Source organism: Nomascus leucogenys, chromosome 10, assembly GCF_006542625.1.
Source record: "Nomascus leucogenys isolate Asia chromosome 10, Asia_NLE_v1, whole genome shotgun sequence".
In the NCBI taxonomy this organism is placed as follows: Eukaryota; Metazoa; Chordata; class Mammalia; order Primates; family Hylobatidae; genus Nomascus; species Nomascus leucogenys.
The window spans coordinates 39,320,511-39,345,722 of NC_044390.1; the positions used below are offsets into that span (position 1 = coordinate 39,320,511).

Here is a 25,212-nt window from a genome sequence, read left to right on the forward strand (position 1 = left end):
GTGAAGGTACCTAATTTGTTAATATTTTATTTTTTTAAAACACCTTCATTGAGACATAATTTACATACCACAGAATTCACTCATTTAAAGTATATTTTAGTGTATTCACAGGATTGTGCAACCATCACCACAGTCTAATTTAGAACACTTCCATCTCCTCTAAAAGAAATCTTGTACACATTGGTGGTTACTCCCCACTACCCTCCATGTCCCTAGCCACCTCCCATGCCTAAGTGACCATGAATCTACTTTCTGTCTGTACGAATTTACCTATCTTGACATTTCATGTAAGTGGAATCATACAATATATGTAGCGTCTTTTGTGTGTGGCTTCTTTCACTGGCCTAGGGTTTTCTAGGGTCATCCATGTGGCAGCATCAGCAGTTCATTCCTTTTTATACTAAATAATATTCCCTTGTACGGATATACCACATTTTACCTATCCATTCATTAGTTGGTGGACATCTGGGGTGCTTCCACCTTTTGGCTATTATGAATAATGCTACTATGAACATTTATATACACGTTTTCGTGCGAACATGTTTTCATTCTTGGGTATATACTTGGGAGTGGAATCACTGGTTCATATTGTAATTCTTTGTTTCACTTTTTGAGGAGCTGCCAGACAGCTTTCTAAAGCAGCTGTACCATTTTACAGTCCCACCAGCAATGAAACTGGAGTTCCAATTGCTCCGTATACATGCCAATGCTTGTTATTGCCTGTCTTTTTGCTTACAGACATCCAAATGGGTGCAAAGTTAAACAACATTGCTGTTTCAATTTGAATTTTTCTCACAACTAATGATGTTGAGCATCTTTCCATGTGCTTATTGGCCATTTATATGTCTCCTGGGGAGAAATGTTTATTTAAATCCTTTGCCCATTTAAAAAAAATTTGCTATCTCTTCATAACAAAGTTGTAAGAGTTCTTTTAATGTTTTGCATTCAAGTCCCTTATGATTTGCAAATAATTCTGTGAGTTTGTTCAGTTTCTTGATGGTATCAGAGGAAGAATATTGTGTTATATTTTGTTATATCTATATCTACTGCATGTGTAGAGCAAAACTCTCCTCCTTTTTTTTTTTTTTTTTTTTTGAGACGGAGTCTCGCTCTGTTGCCCAGGCTGGAGTGCAGTGGCGCAATCTCGGCTCACTGCTAGCTCCGCCTCCCGGGTTCACGCCATTCTCCTGCCTCAGCCTCTCCGAGTAGCTGGGACTACAGGCGCCCGCCACCACGCCTGGCTAATTTTTTGTATTTTTAGTAGAGACGGGGTTTCACCGTGGTCTCGATCTCCTGACCTCGTGATCCGCCCGCCTCGGCCTCCCAAAGTGCTGGGATTACAAGCGTGAGCCACCGCGCCCGGGCAACTCTCCTCTTTTGTGTGAAACATCCGAGGGAATGTTTTTCTGCCTGCCTAACTTTCCAATAGAGTATTAGAAAATACTTGTTATTACTTTGGCATTATAAAAGATGGATTTGAAGCCTAAGCTTTTCGATGGATTATTTACTTCCAGTCCTCACTCTCATGTCTGAATATAGGCATGTATTATTGTATCTACACATCACTGAGATTTGTGAGTACACCTGAGGTACTCTGATGTGGATAGTGACATGCTTTCTTGCACCAGTGAAAAATAAAATTGCTACAGTTCTCCCAAATAACAGCAGTTAGGATACGTTCACTATTCACTAGCCCCTGTTCATTCATTCTGAGAGCCCCTTCCTCTCAGAATTCCTCTCAGTGGTACAGTGGTTTATTGCTGGTACATTAAAAATTCCATATAAAAATCATCAGAACTTTTTTTTTTTAGATGGACAGGATAAAAATAAAATAAATGGCAAGGTACTTTTGCTCAAAAGAAAAGACGTTCTTCCCTTTGACTTTAAATCACAGTAAAGATGACGTCATCACAAAAGCCCAAGTTTTGAGATGATATTTTCTCCAGGGGAAATCGAACCAAGAACGATGAGGACTTCTTGCCTCTTAGGACACAAAAGCGTGGGCTAATAGAGGATTCATTTCCAAAGGGTCATTTGGAAGAAGAGAGCACTCGTCTTCCTCCCCTTTTTCCCTGTCGATTACACCTGTACACATGTTTACTCCCAAACCGTTTCAAATCCACACACATTCTTGCAGGCTGACTGGTTCCTACTGCTCAGAAATCCCCCTCCTTTTTTGGCTGAGGCTCCTGCATTCATGTGACTCCTGCACACTGCAGCTCAATGAAATCCTCTGAAAGGGCTGCCAGCTCACCCAATTTTCCATGAATTAGGTCCTGACACTTCAATGAGGGGAAAGACAATGTCTGAATCTCTGCCAGCCCTGGCTCCTGGCCTAGTCCGTGTCACGGAACTTCTACCAGCTACCCTCAGACACAGCACTTCATACTTTTCAGACCACCAAACAAACAGACCCTTGAATACTTTCAATGTTGGTTGGGGTTATGGCTGCCAGGATGTTTTCCCAGCCTCTGGCACCCAATGGCTCCAGACTGTGCCGAGAAAGTTTTTGTTGTTGTTATTTTGTTTTGTTTTTATTTTTATGAATGGCTTTGGTAGAAAACGCAGACTGAAGCATAATACTACCACCATTCATAAAAAGGGAAAGGAAACAAACTGCTGTCTGGAAAGCTTTTTGGACGCCAAACAAACTGTAAGTCTCTTATCTTCCTTGGGGCATCTCTCGGCTCAGAACTAAGTGTTGATTCTTAGAAACCAGTTGCTCCTCGGGGTTCTTGGCATTAAAAACACGACTGGCCACTGGAGTTTTATAAGACCTGAATAACATCAATGATACATATTAGTCTTCTGTGTTGTTAACAGTAAATTTTCATGTACCTTAATAAATGAGTAATATTTTGCACATGCATTTCCTATATAAAAGCTAGAATCCTTTATATTTTTAACATCTGCCCCTTTGTTACTGGGAGGGTCCAGGCCTTACTGTTTTCATTTTCTCACAGGGAAACCAAGGCATAGGGAATTTAAATAATCTTCTGAGATCTTTTTCTAAAACTAAAACAACCCGAGTCTACTGATTCTCTTAATCCCTGATATAATGCTCCGAAGAAACCCAGTCTGTTCCTTAAAAAAAGAAAAAAGAAAAAAGTCAAATCGAGATCCAATCCAGGAGAAGCTGTACTTCCCGGCTTTGATTTTCATCTCCAGATTGTTCAGCAGGGCCTAGTTCTGATTCCTCCAGGTTGCTGATGAAAAGTGAATCCCAGGGGACAAGAGTCAGACCTGCAAAGTCCAGCTGCCTCACCTCACTTGGAGATTCTTCCTTCATTATCAGTTGTGGAGGGGCTGAGTCCCTCTTAAAGGTGTGGACATCATGATGACTGTTCAGTGAACAGATAGCAAAGCCTTTCAAGTTATTTAGACAAATCTGATGATCCAATTCTAAGTGTGCACATAGGGAGTTTACACAATTTAGGCACTTCGTCAACTTGGCATGCAAACCCTTCAATGCACTGAGATTTTGAGTTCATTATGTTGAGACTATTGCACCTTTCGAAAAGCTTGTAATGAAAATCCTCATTCCATAGTTGCATTGAAACTTCTAAAATACAATGGGGTGAAACAGAGCTTCCTCCCAGAACAAAACATCCATAGCAGCATTGACAAAATCACCAAAGGACTTTGAGGAAATGTTTTGGATTAATAGATGTTAAAACTGTGGCCAGGTGTGGTGGCTCATGCCGGTAATCTCAGCACTTTGAGAGGATTGTTTGAGCTCACGAGTTTGAGACCAGCCTGGGCAACCTAGCAAGACTTCATCTCTATTAAAAATAATTAGCCAGGTGTAGTGGTGCATGCCTGTACTCCCAGCTACTCGGGAGACTGAGGTGGGAGGATTGCTTGAGCCTAGGAGGTTATGGCTGCAGTAAGCTATGATCACACCATTGCACTCCCACGTGGGTGACGGAGCAAGACTCTGCCTCAAAAGAAAAAAAAATGGTGAGAACTCAAAGACCCCATGAGTTAAACATATCACGTGAAGATTAAAAGGGCTCTTTCTAACCACATGGATTTCAGTGAGTAGTTCTCTGCAGTCTAGCCCTTAGAATGGACTAGCTCAGCCACAATTGAAAGTATAATGCTTAAGCAAATAAATATCATTGTTAAAGTATATACAAATAGCTTAGGGTACAACATGCTAAGAAACTGTAGAGGATAAGCAAAAGGAAAGGACATATTTTTGGATTTCCGAGGTCATACAGCAAATGAGCATTTCTCCAAATGGAAGAAAAAAAGTTACTGAATTTTTAAAATCCACAGAGTATTTGGATTTTTAAGATTTTGTAGAACGACACTTGTGTAGGAAATGGTCTGCCATTCCACCTATTTCAGAACAATTAAGAAGTTCCTCAGCCCTCCTAAGAATGCAATCTACGGTTCCAGGAAGTCTAGGTATTTTAAAGCTGATACTCAGACAGCTAAGCCACTCCTTCTGGTAGGTATTGAAAGAAAATCCTTGCTAACAAAGTACCCAGACATTAGTAGTTCATTTTAGTACTAATCTAAACATTAAATAAAAAGAGGCTTGAATTGAGCTTACCAACTTAATTTAAAAAAAAAAATTAGGCACAGTGTATGGTAAAGCAAGCATGATTATTATGTAAAGGGTCTTAAGTTGACCTTAGAAAGAAAGAATCCCTTCACATGGCTGTCTGTGCAGAAGAGTCTCTGGGTTTAATGTAAGCAGCAGTATTTTAATATAATTAGATCCTTTGCTTCTTGCCAGGCAGTAGTAGGTGATTTTGCCCACTTTGTTTTAATATCATATGATTTTGTTTTAAAATCATATGACCATTGTTCAACCAATAGGTATACTTCTGTGCCATAGCATAATCTTTTTTCATGTAGATTATTGTCCATTCTCATAGCAATATAGTATAAGACAGATCTTCTAGCTATTTACTAATAAAGAATGTAAAAACCCTAATTTCTATAAAAATTCCTCAGTGAGACTTACATTTTGGGGGCCTTTCACACCTCACAAAATAGCATCTCACAGGATCATCTGTTATTTAAAATTTTAAGTTAAATATGGTGTCATACTAAAGATGTTTATGCAAAAGAGTCCTTTAGATGTAAGCCAGCTCATTGAACTAGTGAGGTTTATGATCATGTTTGTATCCACACAAGTGTAGCCAGTTTTATCTGCCTGAACTGACAGATGAATATATCCCTACCATATGGACAACATTTCAATAAATACATAGACCTATTACTTAATCACTTCACTGATTTCTAGACAAAATTGACTGGTTATTTATAGAAAAAATGTTCCAAAATATTGAATAAGTAGACACAGTGCAAATTCTAGACAAGTAATCATCAAGTCTCTCTGCAAACACTCCAAATGGCCATGAACCATCAAGGCCAGCAGCAGCCTCGACTTGTGTGGTTGGGCACATTGATGGGAGTAGCTTTTGACTTGTGGTGAGAACAATATCCTTCTTCACCCTTTGTCCAAAGTTATTTAAAGGTTCAAACCACAACCTTTCTCTCTGTATAGAACATTCACCGAGATCCACTTTCATTTATGTGCTGTGAAATATGCTCTTATCCTCAGAAATTTCACAGTGCTGTCCTGAATATATTTTCTTTGAATTTGACATTTACCTGGCTGAAGGAGGATGACCATTATCAAGAATTTGCCTTTCAACGAAATTATGTGATGGACATACTTGTTCATGTTCCTCCAGATTTACAGTTTTAAAACTTCAATATTCCAGAATGTCAAGATTTGTGTTTGGGTCACTTTTCAAAAAGTGAACTTCAGGCTTTGGAGGCTTTGAATCATTTTTTTTTTTTTTAAAGCATAAGAACCTCCCCCACACCTTTTATGTTAGATCTTATGTGGAACCCTACAACAGAAAGCAGACAAAATGGTATTTCTGAGACTTATTCACGTGGCCTCCACTCCAACCCATCTCTGCCCTCCCAGGATGCCCCTGAGGCCCCTCAATGAAAAACTGGAGCTCCAGGGGAGGTTAAGCAAAAAAAAAAAAAAAAATCTTAGGGCTAAGCATGTTGGCACATGCTTTTAGTCCCAGCTACTTGGGAGACTGAGGCAAGAGGACCCTTGAGTCTGTAGTGTGCTATGATCGTACCTGTGAGTAGTCACTGCATTCCAGTATGGGCAACATAGCAAGACTCTGACTCTCAAAAAACAAAAATCTCTGATTTCTAGATGCAAATCCTCCTGCAGACCTGTATCACCAGGATAGGTGGAGGCAGAGGGTCTTCATAGCATTCACCCCGTGTGACTCATACTATCAGGTTGAGCCACATGAACTGGCATTTTTGTAGGTCAAAACCAATCAATTATCAGCAATTTCATATGGTTTAATCCCGTACAATCAAGATAAGGTCTTTCTAATTCAGTAAAAGTAATTTTTGTGACTTGTCATTAGGCTGTATTAGCCAACAGATTTTTGTACCTTCTGCGTACCTTTTTGTACCTTCTGAGATCCTGTACTCAATTTTTCTGCTCACTCCTCTCCAGTCTGGATCCTTCCCCTTACACTTATTTTACCAAAGGCTGCCAGATTGTGGTGAAAAGAGGGATTGGCCTATACCAGGTGTGGTGTTCCAGTTTCTTGCTTATGCTGTGGTTCTTCTCCCAGAGCACCAGGACTGTCTTTGTGGCCATCTGGCTAGATTCTCATACCCACTCCAAATCCACCTGAACTCTACCTCTTCATTGAAACTGGATGACTGAAATAATTTGTACATAACACTTCTCTGTGGCTATCCAAGGAAGGTCTAGAATGAAAACTGTCACTTTGAATTAAATTTAAAATTAATCGTCAACTCAGATATTGATCAGATATAGGGGAGTTCAGTTCGAGGTATTCTACAATAGTAAGTGACCAAAAAGTTTTAATGTACCTAAGGAATGTATTTTGATAATTAGATAGGAATATGATATATCTGAAGTTTGAAGGATTTATTTCAGATCAAATGTTGATGCAGCATCGTGAGGATGAGACTCAGCTATAGCTAGCTATACAAATCACACCTCTAGGCACCACTTTTCTGGGGTTGAAAGCTTTTCTGTTTTAGTGCTTCCTAAGTTGGGAATGAACCTGCCCCCTAGTGATGGGAGGCCTTGGTAAAGAGCAGAAACCATCTACCAGGAGTAGCTAGTCAGAGTTTTCTCTGAACCTAGAAAAAGCCTAGGTTAGGTCTTAACTTCCATTCCTTGTGCCTCCTGTGTGCATTTAGAGATAACTGTGCAATGTGTGTACACATGTAGCTACGGGTGGTTACAATTCAACAGTCACATCTGGCCCTTGTGGTGCAAAGGAGATTTTGTAGTTCTCTGTACAAAGTCTCCTAAGAAGTGATAAATCTATGGGGGAGTTTTGGCAGAATCTCTGGAATTTCTGCTTGGTATTGTGGAAGAGGGGAAGTGTTCTTTATTTTCTATTCTACTTGGCTTTGCGCTTAGACTTTAATGCAAAAGACAAAAGTAAGCATCATTTCAAAAGTATTTATTGGATTATTATAGCAAAGTGCCCTCACTGCTGCTGGCCTCGTTTCATCTGCTCAAGGATGAGAATAGCCATAAGCTGCTCTAGTTAGTGTTGATTAACATCAGACTGCGTATGTGTGGCAATGAGCCACAGCAGCACTCATGAGAACAGATTGGGGGGCTGATACTTTGGAGTTTTTGCCTTCCCTCTGGTGCCTTTCAGACACCTTTGGAATGGAGTGAAAAGATCAGTGGGAAGCCCTTTAAAAATCACAGTGTCATGATTAGTTTCAAAATGCATCCTTCTAGATTCTGACCTGATGAAGTGGTTCACTGGCTCATCAAATACTAATTGATATTTGAACTATATGACAGACAGGAACTGGGTGTAGAAAACAAAGAAGAAATCTTTCAAGAAGCCTAGAGTCTAATGGGGGAAACAAATGAAGAACAGATATTGGAGTACAATGTACAATTTTAGATTAATATTTTTTTCCTACAATGTTTTCTTAAGTGTGCGGAGGCGTGGTCATCAAATATGGAAAAGATAAATGTAGGAATGAAGAGATGACTATTTTCTTTATAATAGGGAAAATGAGAAAGTAGAGATAAGGTCACTGAAAAAAAATTCCAGAAGAAATTTGAAGACGAAGTAGAAGAAAAGTATCACTTTTTCCCTATCACAAAGAAATACATCAAGAAAATTTCTTTGCCTTCACTTTGGAAAGTTAAAGATTACAATTAAGCTTAACAAATTAGAAAGCAAAAGATGTGGTTTGGGGATAGTGTTGTCAAACCATGGTTAGTGTTAAGGGGATGCTCTGGTGTGCTCCCAAGTTACAGCAGTTTAATAGGCATTTTTGTTTTACGGGAGATGGTTGTGCTCTGAGGAACATAAAGCAGTCTGAAGTAAACAGTCACACACAGGTGGGGTAAAGGAATACACAGTCTCAGGAGTCGACTTTTCATCTCAATTTTTATGATTCTCTAAGATTTTAGGGGAAAAATCCACCCTTAGTCAAAAAGTGGAGTGAAAATTGTGAGATTAATGTTACTTCGTAGAAAATAATGAATGTTTCAGTCCTATTTCCTTATGCTACAAGTTTTCAAAAAAGGAACGCTATACATATATGTATGTGTATACACACATATATATATACATTTTTTTAAGGCTCAAATTATTTATTCTATATGTATTTCTTTTTCTCTGTGTATGACCATTCACAAAGCTAGGTCACTTTGCATATGCACATGTGCTTAAGAGCCAGCACGAGAAAATGAATAAATATTTGAACTGCCATGCTGTTGGGTTTTCACAAATCAAACACATATGCACAGATGCTATAGCCTAAGTTCAAACTTCAGCTAATGTCAACTCCAGCCAAATAAAGACCAATTAATGCTCAATATTAAATGAAAAGGAGGCATCTATGAAATAATGGAAATGAAATTAGATGCTATTGGAGATTACCAAGAATTAATATCCAAATTTGTTGTTAATACTCCAATCACATTGGCAATACACTTGAAAGTCCCTTTAAGATATGCATCTTCTTGACATGTGGCCAATTATTCAGATAGAGATTATATGAAATCGGATCAGGACTCGAACTAGATACACACAATTTGACATGTAACATGTATATCTTTTCTTGTATGCTTGCCCATAAGCTTATAGAAATAATATGATTTTTAAAACAGTTCTTAGTGCTTTCATTCTGACTAAAGAGATTTAGAATCAATACTCAGAAAATTTATTTGGTCCCAAGAACATTTGCCCGGTCTTAGACTAAACATTTGAAAATGGTTTTACAAAATGATTTGACTAACAAGTATTTCCCAGCAGCTATAACAGTTACACATGGAAACTGAATTTAAAAAGCTGAATCATGATTTTAGGCATTTCTTTTCCTTAAGGAAAGAGTCAGTACATTTATTTGTAATTTCTTATGTTCTCAAGGACCACAAATGGATAGTTTATGGGTTGAGTGCTCTATGATACTTAACTGAGTCATATCTCTCCTAGAATCCTAATTTAGCACTATTTTCTTGGCACTAGTTTAGGGCTGACTTTAGCAGTTGAGTTGTTTTCCTTGGAGGAAGCTTAATATTCACTCCGAGAAACATTAACTATTCCCGAACATTAGCTTATATCCTTAACGTTTTTAAACAGTTGTGAAGTGAGTTCTTTCTGCTACATGCTTACACTTCTACAGTGGCCCTGACACCCTGGCCTTTCCAGAGGATACCTTCTTCCTGGACCTTCCTTCACGGTCTTCTCTGGATTGATGACCTTTCCTCAGAAGCTGTAAATTAAAATGTCTCCATTCCCTTTTTTAGAAAATCAAATACTTCATTCGTCTTGTCTTCTAAATCTACTCCATCTCAAACCTAAGTGGAGCTTCAGGCAACTGTCTTGAACTACCTAACTCAGCTCAACTTCTCTAAAATGGATGATTCTGGGTTCAGCATTCTGTTAACTTAAAAACTGCTTATCTTTGTTTAGCATTGTATAGAATATTCCAGAAATGTCTCTCTGAACTCGGCTTCACGATCACATTCATGGAATCAAACATTCTTTCATTTCAAGATGAGATGACATGAATTTTCATTTTGTTGATATCGATCATATGATGATAATGACACATAGTTTGTATGTGTCATATAACAGTGACACATAGTTTGTAACGTGATTTAAAAGTGCACTGACTGATTTTAACTCTTACAACATCCATGTACAGAAATATTGCCATTCAGATTCATGCATGCAGAAGCTGAACCCAAAAGACAGTAATTGACTTGCAAAACATTTCAAGGCCAGCATATAATGAAGCTATAACACCCACCCAGGTTGTATAGCTCCACATCTTTTTCCCTTTCCACTATTCTACACTGCCCCAGAAAAGAATTTTGGGCAATTATTCAGCATATTCTGTGCTTCTTATTTTTTTATGAAGAAAATCAGTGTTATAGGCAACCATCCTCTTTTATCTATAAAAATAGCATCTGTTTTTAAAAACATAATAAAAATCTAGCTTCCTTGGACTATGATTTCACTAAGAAGAAAAATGACCAAATAAGGAGAAAAACTGCATTTTAATGTAACAATTTAAAAGATCTTAGTTCAAAAGAATGTTTCTAATATATTTAAAGGACAAATCAGCACTAGAATACTATTTTTATAATAACAGCTTTGCTCTGAAAAAGTTTTCTCATCAAAAAGTTCAAGATGTTTTAGAAATATAAAGAGCATCTTGTTTCTCACTAGATTTCTATAAAAGTAGAAATCCTATCCTGCTCTTCTTATTTATAGCTATATCCATCTATCTATACTTTCTTTAATCTTTTTATTTCTATTATTCCTTTTGAAAACTCTATAGAAAAGAAAGTCAGGTAAGGCTATGAAGGCTAAAGTATCTGTGATAAATGTTAATGACTTATTTTTGTTTCTTTTTTCTCTCTTGTTTATCACCTACTATAATATTTTATTGTGTTACAAATGTTAGCTATAAATTCTGTGGTATCTATGATATAGAAAATATACAGGCACAGTTCCTGTATCTCTGGACTTTACAACCTCATGTATTATGTGTTATTGTCTGTGACCAAAATATGGAGAAGAATAAAAATGCTTGTTCCCCATACAGATGCCATACGAGCCTTTCCCATAATGATGCAGGCCCATCTACATCATCACATCTCTCCCCTTCCCATCCACATGGCTTTCTACTCAAGAAATCTCCACGTCTCTTGCCTTTAATCCCTTGTCCAGTATGGTCTCTGTGTTCACTGGCTGGTGCTCCTGTGCATGTGTTCATTTCTTTACAATGTTACCATCCATGACATTATTTTTTACTTATGATATATAAATACAGAGGAAGTCATTTAAAAGACTTCATTTAAAGCTTGTATGTGGCCAGGCGTGGTGGCTCACACCTATAATCCCAGCACTTTGGGAGGCCAAGGCAGGTGGATCACCTGAGGTCAGGAGTTCAAGACCAGCCTGGCCAACATGGTGAAACCCCGTCTCTACCAAAAGTACAAAAATTAGCCAGGCGTGGTGGCGAGTGCCTGTATTCACAGCTGCCCAGGAGGCTGAGGCAAAAGAATAGCTTGACCCTGGGAAGCAGAGGTTGCAGTGAGCCGAGATCACGCCACTGTGCTCTAGCCTGGGTGACAGAGTTGAGACTCAGTCTCAAAAAGAAAAAAAAAAAAGCTTGTATGTGTGCATGTGTGTGTGTACATATAATATTTATACATATTCACATTAAGGCACATTACTAGTCAAAGCTACCGACACACTGCTTCATGCTCCAGTATCAGAGAAGCTGTGTTTACAAACATTGAGCAGACCATAACACCAATAGAAAATTTCAGGGAGAATCTTCCCAAAGCAGGGAAATTGGCCATCTACCTGACTCACTCAGTCCCTACCGTGTTTCTAGTCTTCTGGAAGAAATATTCAAAAAAGGTTTCCAACTATAATTTCTAAGGCCTCTCATTGCCTGGAAGAAGTCCTCTTCCTCTTCTAGCTCTTCTTCCTCAAGCGCTAAGTCACACCTTCCATATATCTCATAAAAGAGTACTTGTTAGAAATGCTGATTCCTGGACATGACTCTTAGATTTGGGGGGCCCAGTGACCTGCTTTGGAGGATGAAGTGAGAGGATGGCTTGAACCTAGGAGTTCGAGGCTGGCATGGGCAACATGGCAAAACTCTATCTCTAAAAAAAAGTACAAAAATCAGCTGGGTGTGATGGTACATGCTACCCATTTGATAGTAGCAGTCTCAACTACTCAGGAGGCTGAGGTAGTAGGGTCACCTGAGCCTGGGGAGTTCAAGGCTGCCATGAGCTGTAATCGTGCCACTGCACTCCAGCCTGGGTGACAGAGTGAGACCCTGTCTCTAAATAAATAAATAATTTAAAAAAACATTGTCATGGGAAAACAATGCTTACACACCTACAATTCTTTTCTCTAACAAGGGAGTTGTTAGCATGAGAGAGTTACTTTTTTGGAGTTCCAAAAGTGGATAGAAGAAAATGAGTATATTTTAAAAGACATATTAAATATAATTTGATCTCCCTATATTTCCTGCAGATCAGTGTATGTAAGGAGGTAATGGAAATCCAACCAATCTGTAAGACTGTAGATAATGAATTCTGACGAGTCTCAAATAGCCCACCAAAGATAATTCCTACTGTATGCTTTTGGGTATAACAGTGAACCCCAATTCAAACTGATTTAATAATAAGGATATTATTTACTTAACATAACAAAAAGCCTGGAGATGATGCACGTTTAAAGTTGGTAAATTCAGTAGGTCAAGAAATGTCGGAGCTTCAGATTCTTTCTGCTCTTCCAGTTGACGTTTATTCTCAGTCTATTTCCTTCAGAGTCAAAAAATTTGCAGTGTCCATTCATAGTGGCACTTCCAGAAATGTCAAGGTCCAGCAGAAGGAGAGAGTCTCTTCTGACAGTCCCTGCAGATTTCATGGCCCTTTTTAACAGGCCAGACCTGCCTTGCAAGGGGAATGGGACCAGCATGACCACCATGGACAAATCAGATTTACCCCAGGGCCATGGAGAGGGTCACTTTCTGTGAACAAAGGAAGTTGGGGAATGGATAGAGTAGCAACTGGTTTGGCTTTGCACATTTTACTATTCTCTGTGCTGGTTTGTCTTTGAGGGTTGGTAAGAAGCGCCCTCTTGACCCTAAAATCAGCTGCACAAGACTTTTCTTTGCGTTGTTTGTCCAGGGCTAGTGCATAAAGTGTTTGCCTTTGTCAAATTGTTTCTGAGGAGGTAGAAGAACAGCCCTCTTTGTAGAACGTATATGTTTCAGTTTTACAGTTATTATGGAGATGGTGTCAGTGGTGTTTGCCTTCCTGGTCTGTTTGGAATTTTCCTCTGGCAAATCCAGATTTGTGGACCAAAGGGTGTAGCTGTTCCTGACAGCTAGTTAATGAGTGTGCCATACTGCCTAAAGACCAGCTGTAACTCATTGGTCATGTCCAAAAGGAATTCCAGAGATGGGTAGTAAATAACTAACATGAGCTTCTGCCCACATTCTGGAAGCCGACTAAATGTCTACTGACTTTTAATGGGAGTCAACTGCAGTTCTGCTTGGTTAAGTTGAAGAAGAGCAGAACCTGGGGTTGTGCTTGGGGCCGTCTGCTGCCCAGTCATAACTATTCTCTTTGTTCCATGCCGCTCTTCCGGCTCCCTGTCAGTTCAGCAGGGGAGTATCCCACTCTAGGAACAAGTTGTCTATTGAAATGAGATGCCTGTCTCTCTGCAGATGCAGTGGTATTCAAGTCCCTGGCTCTAGATAATACACAGTTTGGTATGTCTGGGCTTATTGCCAGATGTGCAGGTATCTCTGATCTTGGGAAGAACTGTTGGTGGTGGTAGCTTTTTAAAAAAAAATTAATTTTTTTGAATAAAGGAAGGATGTTTGTACGGTGCTATCTTTGATTATAGTTGTTCTTTCCAGGATATGGAAGTTACTTTGGAGTATTACACGGACAGCTTTTGGCCTTGGGAGAAATTCTCCTCCAAATAACTCACCGGGCTTTGTAAGGGTTAGGAGGTGACATCTTGGTACCTGGTGAGTTCCATTCCCTTCACATACAGGGAAAGGAAGTTCAAGATAGTGGGGAAGAACAGGGCTTTGGGGCCAGAAAGACCTCTGAGATCAAGTATGAGACCAGGTATGGGTAAGCTGTGTGACCTGGTAGCAATTTAAACTTCAATTTCCTTAATTGTATAAAGTGGATTCCTCATTGGGTTGCTGGGGTGATTAAATATGATGAATGCCACTAAAGTACATAGCACAGTTGCTGGCTGAAAGAACTTAGTAAGCATTATTTAATAGCACTAGGGAGGGTGGCGGTGATGGCAGCAGTAGTCACTGTAGCAGCAGTGGTCATGTAATCCTTATTGTTTATGATTTGCAGTGTTCAGTATCAAAAAATGTAGTACCACTGTGATGAATGATTACAGGTCTCTCTGTATTATCAATGTAAAACCTGCACTCTCTGATTTGCAAATTAGCCACTTAAGCCTTGCCATTTCTGTGGCCTTTGGAATTCTAGTTTCAGCTGCACAGGAATATGTATGGCAACCAGAACAGGATTTTTTATGTGCTTTGTTCACCTAACTTGTGCAGGACAATGGCAATTTCCTTTGTATTGTGTGACGCAGAGTTCATAGGCATACATTTCACAAAGATGTTATCTAGACTGATTTCCTTCATTCGGCTCTAGCCTGGCTATTTAAAGTACTTGATTTGTGGATAGGGATATCCTCCCCCCACATTCCTGTAAGGCCAAAAAAAAAAAAAAAATGAATGGAACAAAAGATTTACAGAGAGAGCAAAGAACACACGCATTCATAATATTAACAAGGAACCATTACTTAATAGTAAAAGGAAAACAGCTTAATAATAGTGGCTTGCAAACTACATCTGACCCACAGATTCCATTTGTGAATGGGTCCAGCCATGTGAACATTAAAGCTATATGTATTAGACATGTATGAGAATTCCTTGTAGCTTTTTTTCGTAATATTACTGTAACAGGACGCTGCATCAAGAATGCAGTGCCTTAAGCACTTAACTGCTACCCTGCAAGACTTTACAGCTTAAAGTACTTCCCTTGTTCTCCTATCTTCAAAACACCCTGGGCTGCTGGGAAAGAAATCCAGACTTTAAAATGTACTATTGTCTGAGATTGCTTTTGAAAGGAACATCTATTTTATAAAATTTAATTAATGACTACCATTACATTTCAGGATTTAAAAGAAAAAAAAAGCTTCTTTTTCTTCAAAAGTTACCACTCTCTAAAAATAACTCTCAGCAAGTTACAAAATTAGAATTTCATTAAAAGCAAACAATTTTTCCATGTTCAAAGTTATGTGTTGCTTACAAACTACCTTTAGTATGCTTAGGCTGTTAAAGAGTCAAGAGATACACTTTTCTCCAAGATTGTAACAGTAAGTATTCACACTATGATATCTGCATGTGTGTTATGCAGACAGAAAAAAAAAAAAGAAAAACCCAAATTCAAACAGACGTAGTTAGGCTATAACGAGCATGTATAACACACTGCAACTATGCAGATATTTCTGTCAAAGAGATGTCATTTACTCAACAAATTTTCAAATAGCTACTTTGTGCTTAGATGACTAATAGATTATTCTCGAGCAAATGTTAAGCAGCCATCTAATAGATCACATTCAACTATAAGTTCACTGTTTAACAAGTTATAATGGTACTAGTAATTGATAAAATTCCCTATATACATATAAGCTTAGAATTAAGCTAATTTTTCAACCTATTGTTTGACATCAAATGGAACACAAAGCTAATATGGAAGAGCTTGAATGTTGGAACAATCTAATTTTCTTGATGCTTCCCCAACAGACGCAACAACTACAGTATCTTCAGGATGCAAAGCCATACAGGCTCTGTCAGTTCCCTTCTACTGGGGGGCAAGAAAGCCTCCCTTTGAGCTGTGGTGACAGGGTTACATAGGAGGGTTTGGTTGCCCTTCAGTGCAGAAGCCATCACTGCCAGCACCTGCAACTTGCTGCTCTGTACTTTCTGCTCTGATCACTGGTGAGAGAAGTCACTCCTTCCTTCTCTTGCTCCTAAGATCCCTCTAAGTCCTGCAGGGTAACACCTGCTTGGCTGCCACAGAGGTGTCTGGGTCTCCTGGTGCCGTTATGGATACTCACCACTCATGCAGGGTCTTCAGGGAGAAGATGAAGAAATCAACAGCCAGCAGCATGAAGAATGCCAGCCTCTAGGTTGAGTGATTTCATGCACAGTTCCTCAACCTATGTGCAAATCACTTTCAAATGAGGAACTTCTATTCATGTGAACAAATTTAAGCATCAGAACAAAAGTGCCTCAGTTCTGCTCATCACAAACAGATGACATTTGTGGGTGTACCAACAGCCTTTATAGAGAAAATGGAGGTATGATTTGGTAGAAAACATAGAAGCCAAGGCTCTCAGGAAGACAGATTTTGCATTCTCTGGTTATAGCCACAACATATTAGATAGTAAAATCACAGGAATGTCGTTGCACAAGTGGGCTGGGGCATAAAAGGAACCATTCTATAGCATGAATTCCAGTATTCTCCTAATGAAAAGGAAAAAGACCGAAGCATAAAAGTATGCTGATGTTATTAGAGAATATGGTCATTGCTACACAACTGGAAAAAGTGAGCATGCGAAAATGTCACTGGATCCACGCAGTACTGGTTTTATCCCCCCACCCCCCCCTGTATTTTATCAATGGTTACACAGTGCCACTGTTGAAAATCTGTATAAATTCACAATTACTCCAATTATATGGAATAATATCTCGCCATGTAACCATTTAAATCTGAATTAAAGCACTTAGAATGTATTTTCTTTAAGTGGCTCCTTTTTAAAAAGATGTGAGAATTCCCTATTCTTTGAGGGCTACTCTTCAGTGAATATACAAACACATGTAAACATTTTCTGCTACTGCAGGCTGAGGCAGAAGAGGAGGTAGGATATAGTTGATATAGGAGTTTACAGAAGAGTTCTGTGGCTTTTTCTGAGAACTCATATCTGGGCATACTCTGTCCCAGGACAGTTCTGTATTACTGATAAAATTGGTCTACGCTGGCATTGCTTTCTTCACTCTATTATGGTGTTTGTTCATGGCCCCATGGGTTCAAACAAATTAAGGACAGGTTAACGCTTCTTACAAATGGTTAATAAACATTTAGTGATTAGGGAAAAATTGTCACTTTTGCTTACCGCTTATAGGGTGCAGACCAGTGTTTAAAAAGATAAAGACATTTTTGATGGATACCTCCCACTATCTTTTATATTTATTCTTTCAGTCAACCATAATTTCAGAATAACAGACTTACCTATGCATAGCTACTGAGGAAGCAAGGTATAGTTTGGTCAATTTTTTAATTAATCTTTTTATCCTTTAGCATTAATTACCTCACTCATTGAATGCATCATTCAGTATACAAAATGTTATTACAAAATGGATTTCATAAGAAATGCATTCTATTTTGCAGACTATAGTGATTGTTTACACAGGATAAATTAAAGGGGTGCTTTGCAACATCGCTTATGCTTAAAGGACAAAATATTAAGGGGGCTTAAAGAAAACTTATAGCTTAGTTTTGTGTCTGGTCAGGTATATGTAATTTTTGGTACAATAATAAAAGCAAACTTTCATGGAGTTCTGCAAAGGTCTTTCCTGTATATCAGCATGTATATGAAGACACCATGTTCACAAAGCATGGAAATGTCCCCAGGTTACTCTTGGCAGCTGATAATGAATGAACGGAACATTTCAAACCTATGCTAGTCTACCTCCAAAGGCCCTACTTTACCTTCACATTATACTAGATAGGAGTGTAATCATGATAAAGAATTCGTAAGAATGCAATTCATCCCCTAAATATCCTAGCTGAACTTCTCAAAGTGATAAGGAATGCTCCTCTGTCACAGCCCAAGAATAAACTTAGCATATATGGGACAGAGGTGTGGGAAAGAAAAAACAAGTTGGTGTCTGTGGTATGTGCCCAAGATGCCAACATCACTGATGTTTCGAATGGTAGTGGCAAGAACAATCTCATTGGCTATAGTCATTGCAACAATTGTTTTTTAGAAAGTGAGGGCATCCTTTTGAAAGATGACTGCTTTAGATTTTGTCTTGAATACAAATTTTGTAGACGGTAGACTTGTCACAATGCCCAGAGTCCTGTTGCTGCACAGTTTCCCTCCAATTTCACGAGAAAGTGGCCAATGATTAAAAATTTAAAAAAGCACTCTCATATCTGTAGTACTATTCAAGGAGGGACAGGGCATTACTGCCTGGTGGTAAATACATTCCACACTATTTATCACCAAATAGCTCTATCTGTCATGGCACTGTGACTGGTCCTACACCCAAATTAAGGTTTACAGAATTGAAACTATCCTTTTAACTATCCATTGAACTTGTTTATTCATTTATTTTTTTCATTTATTCAACATACATTCATTGAGTGCCTTCTATACACCAAGCACCAGGGTGGGTACATAGTTCCTGGCATATAGCCAGCATTCAAGAAATGAGAAAGGAAGAAAGAATGAAAGAATATGATCTTTGCCACTTGACAAGTCTAGTGATGCTTATGTTAACAATTCAACATTATCAAGAGACACATAAAATTACATTCAGTGAATTCATAAATGTAGTTTGAGATACACATATCATGCACATTGGCTGAATTTTGATATACAACCGCATTAACAAAATTTGAAGTTAAAATTTGAAGGCAATAACTCAACTATCTGGAAAATTAATATCCTCTGAGATTCCAAGATTAGATGAGCATTTACAGTACCCAGTTTTGACTCCAGCTCTCACTGCCTCTTCCTTCTGGGAAGAAGAGATGCAATGACAATTAATGTGAACCTTACATGAAATATAACTATCTTGTTTTATACTTCTTAGAATGAAAATGCAGATTTCTTGTGCTCGAAAACCTGGACATTGAAGCCAAATATATGCTATGGAACAATTAAAGAATGAAGGTAACTGGACTATCCAAGTTTACACAGTTTACACTACTCAAATTTATTTTATTTTTTTGAGAGACAGGGTCTTGCTCTATCGCCCAGGCTGGAGTGCAGGGGCATGATCATAGAGCTCCTTGTAGCCTCAAACTCCTAGGTTCAAGTGATCCTCATGTGTCAGCCTCCTGTCAAGTTTAAACTATTCAAACAAACCTTCATTTCTTGGGTTTGGTAAATATTTCAGTCCTCCATTGACTGTGTCATTCTGGCACCCATCCACTAATAGATCCATGCAGTTAGAGGTTTTAGAGAAGAAAGGGACATAGATGCCTAATCAGCAATTTGTATGCTAAAAATATCGTGTACATTTGGACACATCTGGATATACTGATACACACACACACACACACACACACACACCTATAAACCTAGTTAGCTCCTGGGTTCCATTCTTGTTGCCCTTGATAAGTAGAGCAGTTATAAGTATATAAAGGATATTTATGGGACTGAAAATCTCTTAAGTCTTTCAACATTTGATTGCTTTACATAGTTGTGAGATGATGGTTTCGGGAGGGGGTAAAGAAGGAAGTTCCAAAATGTGAATGGTATTTAAATCTCTTAAATTTTTTTCTTCAAAGGAAGAGAAAAAGAATGAAATTATGTTTTCCCTCTTCAACAAGATGGCTTGCAGAAGGGCTGTGGGCAGAAAAATAACTTAAAAGAATATAAAGACCCAGTGACTTGAGTCCCTTTCATGAAATATGTGGGTTAAAAAAAATCCAATAACCATAAAACAACCTTTTCTTTGATGCTGAACAAAAAACAAGCTTGAAATTTAGTGCTGCTGAGCAAATGAATGAAAAATACAGATGTCTTTTACCTTCAGCTCAACTCAGATTTGCCATCTGAACAGCTCCATGCTTAATTTAACTATTTGTATGACTGATCGTATTAAATCATTTAGTTAACAGCAAAGGTTTAAATTGAAACTTAAAAATATACATTTTTTCTTTCCTTTTTTCCTGTCTTAGTGAATTAGAAAGTTCAGCTGCACCATATCCCTTTTCTTGTCCTCCCTGAATTACAAAACTTTAACACATAAAAGCAAAATATGTATGTCTTTTCCTGGTATCGTAATCTAGTCTGATTTTTAAAAATTAAGATATTGATTGTTTTATTTAAAATGTAGGACCTTGATGCTATTTTATTTCCAAAGTCAGCTCGTAATACCAATTTCCCCAAAGGTCAAAAACAATATATTAAGGAAATACCACCTGCTACTTAGAGCTTGCACAGGAAATTTGCATTTCCACTTTGTAATGCATTATTTAGGGGGAGGAAATGACAGCCTGCTTCATTATCCCAAGGCGCAGAATCCCAATAGCTGCAAAGCAGCAGACAAAAAGGAAAAGAGGCTGGTGTCCATTTTCCCACCAAATATCATGGAAATTACAAATTCAGTAGGAGAAGCCAAAAAGCATGTGTTGAAAGATGCCAAACTCACCGCAAACTCTCTCTTCTGTCCCCATGAAAGCCAGGCTTGCCTGCCAGCCCACTTGAGTTGGGCTAGTTCCACAGAGGGGCAGGTGCGGGCCCTGGGCACATTTTTCAATCTTTTGTAAATAGTCCCTGAAGGATTAAGGTGGTGGTCATGGCCATACCCTTTAACCTACCTCAAAGAGTGAGGGAGAGCTCATGGAGCTTGCCTGTCCAAAGTTCAACAGACCCTTTCTAAAGTTTTATTTACACACCAAACAAGGTTGAAGATAGATTACTTCCTACTGTCTAGCTCACAGGAAAGAAGCATTCTGTTCAGATATAATATATACATTAAGAAACAAAGGAGTTGCTGAAAGCTTCTCCTCTTGTAAGCATTCAACTATAGTGGGGCTTACAATCTATTCTACTCTGAAATAGGCAGCTTTTCTTGAGTGTATTATCTCTGTCCTCATTCTTCTCATCTTTTTCCATCTTTCATGGTTTCCCCCTCTACAGTTCTTACTTCTGTATGTAAAAACCTCCATTCCTTGCCACATATCCCATACTTCATGTGTGTGACTATTAAAGCCACCTGTGTCTTGACACATTACAAAAATGCATTCAACTCATCAGTTATTTTATCTGGGTAAGGGCAAACAACCAGTTTATCCAATTGTTTTTCCCCAGTGAGTCGACTGACTATCCTCTTTAAAATGAGGTATTTTCAGCTGAATTTAGTTTAAAATTGAGTAGAAACGAGTATTCACCAAAGCGCTTCGTGTAAGGTGCTTCATGTGCTTGAAGAGTTGGTGTAAGGTTTTGTTATCTACCTGTGTAAATTAGCTCCTTAAATATACATCTCTTTACAGATGAGATCACCTCTCAAGAGCCCTTCTAGCTTAAGAATTCTGGGATTCGGAGTTTAGGGATAGGTCTTCTGCAATCTAAACACTCCCTTTTTAAATTTGCAGATTTCTAAAATATATATATGATATATATTACATATATACATACATATGTATGTATATAAATATCTAATGCATATATACATAGGTCTCTTTAGACATATCGATACTTTTTTTTCAATTTTTTACAATGAGTGACTGTTTAAAATTAGGATTACTTCCTTTTATCTTCAAAGAGGAAAGTTATTTAAATTTTATAGCCATAATGCACTATGAACAAACAAAACAAAACTCTGCTTTAAAAATCAAGTATGGGAAGGCTGCAACACTGAACTATAGAGTATGGAAAACACGAGGAAGTCTTCTTACTCAGAGAAATGGTTTGACAAACTTTGGCCAGAGAACAGTCCTCAGTATTTATGTCGGAAGGAGTTTTGAGAACAGAGAAATGTAGAATTTGTCTGCACATTATCCAAACACCTACACAAAAACTTGGCCACATCTCTGAACATTTTAATTGCGATTCTAAAAGTTTGCTCTGCATAGACCAATTCTTAAAATGGTAAGAAGATTAGAAAAATGGAAACTCCAAAGTAAGATACATACATACACACATACATGCATGCATATATACAGTACACTATATATGTAAATATATATGTACTCTTTGTCTTTGCATCCTTTATATATGTGTAATCTTTATACAGATATAAATACAGCCATGCACCACAGAATGACGTTTCACTCAGCGATGAACTGCATATATGGTGGTGGTCCCAGAAGATTGTAATGGAGTTGAAAAATTCCTATTGCCTACTGACATTTTGATGATCCACACCCTATGTGTGCCTAGGCAAATGTGTGTGCTATGTCTTAGTTGTTAGCCAAAATGTTTGAAAATTTAAAAAATTAAAATTTTCAAAATAGAAAAAAGCTTGTAAAGATATAAAGAAAAATATTTTTGTACAGCTACATAATGTGTTTGTGTTTTAAGTGAAGTTTTATTACAAAGAGTAAAAAAGTTAAAAAAATTTAAAGTTCATAAAGTAAAAAAGTTACAGTAAGCTAAGGTTAATTTATTATTGAAGAAAGAAAAATTTTTTTTTTTTTTTTTTTTTTTTTTTTTTTTTTTGAGATGGAGTCTTGCTGTCGCCCAGGCTGGAGTGCAGTGGCCGATCTCGGCTCACTGCAGGCTCCGCCCCGAGGTTCACGCCATTCTCTTGCCGCAGCCTCCCGAGTAGCTGGGACTACAGGCGACCACCACCTCACCCAGCTAATTTTTTGTATTTTTAGTAGAGACGGGGTTTCACCATGTTAGCCAGGATGGTCTCGATCTCCTGACCTCGTGATCCACCTGCCTCGGCCTCCCAAAGTGCTGGGATTACAGGCGTGAGTCACCGCGCCCGGCCAGAAAAATATTTTTTATAAATTTAGTGTAGCCTAAGTGTACTGTGTTTATGAAGTCTACATAGTGTACAGTAATGTTCTAGGCTGTCACATTCACTCACCACTCACTCACTGACTCACCCAGAGCAACCACAACTTCCAGTCCAGCAATTTCCATCCATGGTAAGTGCCCTATACAGGTGTACCATTTTAAAATCTTTTATGCTGTATTTTTACTGTACCTTTTCTATGTTTGGGTAGGTTTCGATACACAAATACTTACTATTGTGTTACAATCGCCTACAGTTTCAGTACAGTAACATGCCGTACAGGTTTGTAGCTTAGGAGCAATGAGATACACCATTTAGCCTAGATGTGCAGTAGGCTGTACTATCTAGGTTTGTGTAAGTACACTCTTTGATGTTAACACAGCAATGAAATTGCCTAAAGATGCATTTCTCAGAATGTACCCCTATCGTTAAGCAATGTATGATTGAATATATATCTTTATAAAATATATAATATACACACACATATATACATACATATATATACTCACATATTTTGGGTGACACAAATATGTATGTATATACATACATATATATACATACATATTTTATATATACATACATATATAAAAAAAATATATACACACACACAGATACAGAGAGAGACACAGAGAGAAAGAGACAGACCAATAAGCCTTTATTTTCTATGAGGACAGGTATTTGTATTACCTGAGGACAAGAGAAGTTTGTTTTAATCCAGTAAAGATGTTTGGAAAGCCGAAAATACAATTAGCTGTAAGTCAAGGTTCTGGTTTCTAACCCATTTCCTGCTTCTAATAATTAGCTACAAGATCTTGGGCAGATCTCTGGAACTTGCTAGGTTTCCATTTCTCCATCTCAAATGGAGATCACTGTCATAATTTGTGATTTTACAAAACGTAAAGAAGAGTTTGTCCCTGTCTTCCTCAAAACTGAACTAATTACCAATTTTCTATCACACAGCCACTTAAAAGTGAAGAACTGTCTTTTCCAGTGTGGTTTTTATATTTGGCAGCAAAACCAAACATCTAGTGGAGGAAGAATATGGAATCAAAAGGCACATGTAGCCTTTGTTAAAGCAGCAATTCGTCTCTTCAGAAAGTTGTGGTCCCTTCCTGGAGCCTGGTATGGCCGTGGATGGTAGCTCACAGGATTAAGTTTCAGAAAATAAGCTTGGTTTTTCTACCGAAGGGAATAAATTCAGTTCCTACCAGTGTAGCAATTAATGGGCACCCATGGCCATCCCACTATGAGGGGAAAAGGGCCATTTTGTAAAAAAACAATCCAGGGCTGAAACTCAGTTTGAAAAGTGTTAAGTTGTGCTTTTAAAATGAATGATAAAACTCCTGTGTGTTGAAAGGCCATGAAACACTGCAACTCCTCCTTGCTTTGCAAAAGAGTAACATCCACGCCATTCACCTAGGAGTCTGCAATTATATACCCTCCTCCCATTACACTTAAACGGCAAAAAGACCCCTGATCACTGCATGGTAACAATGATCACCATGGTCATGCAGAAAAGCACTTTTTTTTCCCTTTCCTGGAATGAACAGGGTGCTGCTTCTGGAATTGGAGGCTGCATTTCTGTCACCCAAACCTCTCTCAGAGCTGTGTGTGTTGTGAGACAGCTGAATGTCTCACTGAATGTTTCCTGTGACAATGAGGGTGTTTCAGAGCTTCCCACTGCTGCCACAACCTTCCTTTGTGATCTTCATGGTTAATGAGAATGTAAACCAGCATCCAAATCAGCATCTGCTGATTGAAAGCAGGTTTAAAGGGCAAAAGAAAATGGTAGTGGTTTAATGATTAAACAACTTTTTACTGCTAAACATTTAAGTTGTTTTAATGTCTAAATCAATATACTTGCAGGATGCAAACTGCAATTAGGTGGAAACAGAACTTCACACTCTTGCAGTTAGAGAAAAAATTGCTACTATCACTTTAAATGTCAAACTTGTGAACTGGCCTTGAAAGCCTCTGCTCTGCCTTCCTCTCCCCACCTCCCAGGCATTAATTCTATAGAGACGAAGTTAAACACTTAATTTGTAAAACTACTGAGAAGTAAATTTCTTGTTCCAAGGTAACTGGAGTAATTGCCAAATGCAGATAAATCTTCCCCCTGAGTAGGAAGCCCCACACTGTTTTGAAAACAATTCCGAGACTTTGCCCCTGTTGAAGCTGATTGAATGCTCAACCACAAGACTCCACTGTTGTTAGCTCTCGCTTACTGCTTTTAGGGGCGGAGTTAACACTTTTCAAAAATCTGAGCTTCCCTAATAAATACAGTGATTTAGTGAAGATTTTGATTGTCTGGGGTTGGCATTCCTGAGGACAGAATAATTT

General features: G+C 38.2%; 1 protein-coding gene across 2 annotated transcripts in view; it reads right to left on the reverse strand.

Annotated features, from left to right (window-relative positions):
• Window positions 1–25,212, reverse strand: part of HMGA2 (high mobility group AT-hook 2) — a 140,967-nt gene that overhangs the window by 15,557 nt on the left and 100,198 nt on the right. The gene's annotated exons all lie outside the window — the stretch shown is intronic.